Source organism: Anneissia japonica, unplaced genomic scaffold, assembly GCF_011630105.1.
Source record: "Anneissia japonica isolate Jap-2015-1 unplaced genomic scaffold, ASM1163010v1 scaffold288261_len294488_cov152, whole genome shotgun sequence".
NCBI lineage: Eukaryota > Metazoa > Echinodermata > Crinoidea > Comatulida > Comatulidae > Anneissia > Anneissia japonica.
In genome coordinates, this window is record NW_022688238.1 from 227,401 (window position 1) to 230,222 (window position 2,822).

Genomic DNA, 2,822 nt, shown 5'->3' on the forward strand with positions numbered 1-2,822 from the left:
GCTGCCCTCCGCTTATAGTCATCATATCGCCACATATGTTTTTGATTTATAAGCGAAATTTTCATCTTTTAAAATTTTGATAATTTAACCCAGAATCAACCTCATGTTTCATAACTTCAACCACCATTCATAAGGTAAGTTTACTATACGTTTTTTTTTTTTAAATAATTCTTTCATTTCGTACACAAAACACAAAGACAGAGTGTGAGAGGATATTTGAAACTTGTGAAAGAGGAAGTGGAAGGATTGGGGTGATCGACTAGGCTGAGCACAGTCTCAGACGGAGGCCTAGGCTAGATCCAGTACAATAGGGAAGTTTAGGCCTAGGCCTAGTGTTATTTATAAGGTAATTGTACTTTTTGACAACATATTTCTCCCATACCCAGGGGCCAAATGCAGCGGAATTGAAGAGCATAATCGATCAACATCTCTCTGAGCAGATATGTTTTTTTGATGAGCCTTTTCAGGCATTGATCATGGTAATATAAAGAATAGATATAGGCCTATCCAGTTATGCCTAGGCCCAAAATAATGATACAAAGAACTCAATAATGGAATGTACTGTAATTAGACATTATAGTGCATTAAGACTGTCAGCACCAGACTGCAATTAGCATTGGTTTAATTGATAGTTGTCTGCGCTAGTAGGGGGAGAAACCTGCGGAAGCAACTCAACCAGTCTGACAAATCCCAAATGAAATGAATTATCAAAGTGATACAAAATTTGAACATAACCGAAGAGGAATGAAATTTTACCCAAATGAAACACAAATGAAGCTGGATAAATTTTGGTTAATTAACTATAAACACCAAGAGTATGTGCCCTCAAGCACTGTTATATCATAACTAAACACCAATGCTGATGCTGATATACAATATACAACCACCCATCCAAGATGCGGACGAGAAAATTCGCACTTGGCATAGTCAACAAAAAGTGCTGTCACAGTGCCGTTGATGAGATTACTCGCAGCCTAATATCTTCCCCCAATTGATTAGACACATCATTTTGATGATATAAACTAGATAAAAATTAATGTTTGTACATGTAAACTTGTTCTGACACACAGGAAGGAACCTTTAAAAATGGTCTGGCAGTCAATGTGTTAATGAACTCCATTAGAAAAAAAAAACATTTGTGAGCTGTCGTGACAAAATGAGTCTTGTGGTACGCCAGGTCAATTTGATACTATTCACGAAAATACAGTATATCTGAAGCCCTATTGTGACAAAAATTGGGTTTCAATTTTTCTGATAAGTATAATATGTATATTTCATAGTGGCAAAAGTTCCGCATTGAGTTACCTAATGTAATCATGTTTTTGAGGCACGTTTTTTAAAGCTATTTTTTAAAATGAATAGGAAAACCAACCCAAAATTTATCAGTTGTATATCTTTATGGTTGATTTTCTTTTAAGTATGTTTTTAGACATCTAAACTTTAAAAATGATCTTACTCCGGTTTTACTCTAAACCTAGGAACATGACTTAAACACCAAAATAAAGCTTATAAATATATTCATCTATCTAAATATATCAATAAGTCATTTTTCGTACCACAAGACTCATTAATATGTCACGACAGCTCACATTTTCTTTGCAATTTTTAATTAATATCGATATTTTTTATAGATTCTGGCTTGGTCACAGGAATGCAGAGGCTGTCCTGATTGCCTGGAGATTTCTAGTACCCATGGGAGACTTGGGACCCCTGTTTTTAATATTACAGAGTCTTTGCTTTCCTAATACCCTGTGCTACAATAATTACAGAGCACTTAAATTTTCAGCATTTTTATTATTTTTTCATAATTTCAATTTTCAATACAGTACAGAATATTTGGTTCATGCAATAGTTTTCAAATTATGGTATGTGAAACTTGGAAGAAAAATAATATAATGATATGATGATAGGATAGCACTCACCAATAACTGGACTTCCTACAAAGGATCCAATACTGTAGAAGTTTATCATAACCAAAGGCAAAATCATCATTTAAATCAATGATATTTCATTTCATCAATGGCTATATTGTAGTCGCCCATCTGTTAGTAAAACCATAAACAAAGATTATAATGTATAAAACAACATAGATTCTAGGTTTCTAGTATAAGCCTGACCTTAGTAATGCATCTTGTGTGTATGACTGTTTTGTAAGGCGACCCATTTTTCATACCTTGTTTAGCTAAACTCGAATAAAAATAAAGTTTCATTTAGGGCCAATTAGCACACCCGCCGCCAAGAAAACGTGGAAATTTCAGAAAAACAATTTTCTTTATTATATTACGCCCTCTGCTGCCTTGAAATTTCCAAAGATAAGATGTACTGTATATTTCTTCCTAATTATATAAAAATTTTGAATCATATAACTATCCTGTTCTACTTTCACCAATAAAATTTTATTTTTATTTTCTCCTCCGTCTGGATGATTTTGGCAAAACTATTGTAAATACTGTAGGTAAACAAAATTTTATTTTTATTTCGCCATCCTCTGATGATCTTTAAAAAAATAAGTATACGAAACAAGGAATAAAAAAAGTCTTTCCTAGAATTACAGTAATTGTACAGAGAATGGTATAAACTTTCATCTAATAGCAGTTTTAACTGCTATTAGATGAAAGTTTAAAAGCAGTTTCAATGAGTATAAACAAGCAATAAACTTGCATTATCCTCGGTAAGGTTTTTGTATGTTCTGTTCGTTTCTTATGGTTTTTTTGGGGGGGGTTTTTTTTTTAAGATTACAAAAAAAGCATCCACTGGAAGGAATCACAATATCTGCAGACGGATCCTTCCAGGCCTCATCAGTGCAGCTAGGGTACAGACCC

General features: G+C 33.5%; 1 protein-coding gene across 5 annotated transcripts in view; it reads left to right on the forward strand.

Annotated features, from left to right (window-relative positions):
* The window catches only part of LOC117121506, a 32,195-nt gene continuing 29,373 nt past the window's right edge, over nt 1–2,822 (forward strand). For 4 of the 5 annotated variants that reach the window (XM_033266728.1, XM_033266744.1, XM_033266750.1 and 1 more), the window contains exon 1: nt 1–134. The gene's annotated coding sequence lies outside the window, so the exon portion shown is untranslated. Of the gene's footprint in view, nt 135–239; nt 347–2,822 lie in introns of those variants that run through there. The other variant, XM_033266738.1, reaches the window with a different exon arrangement.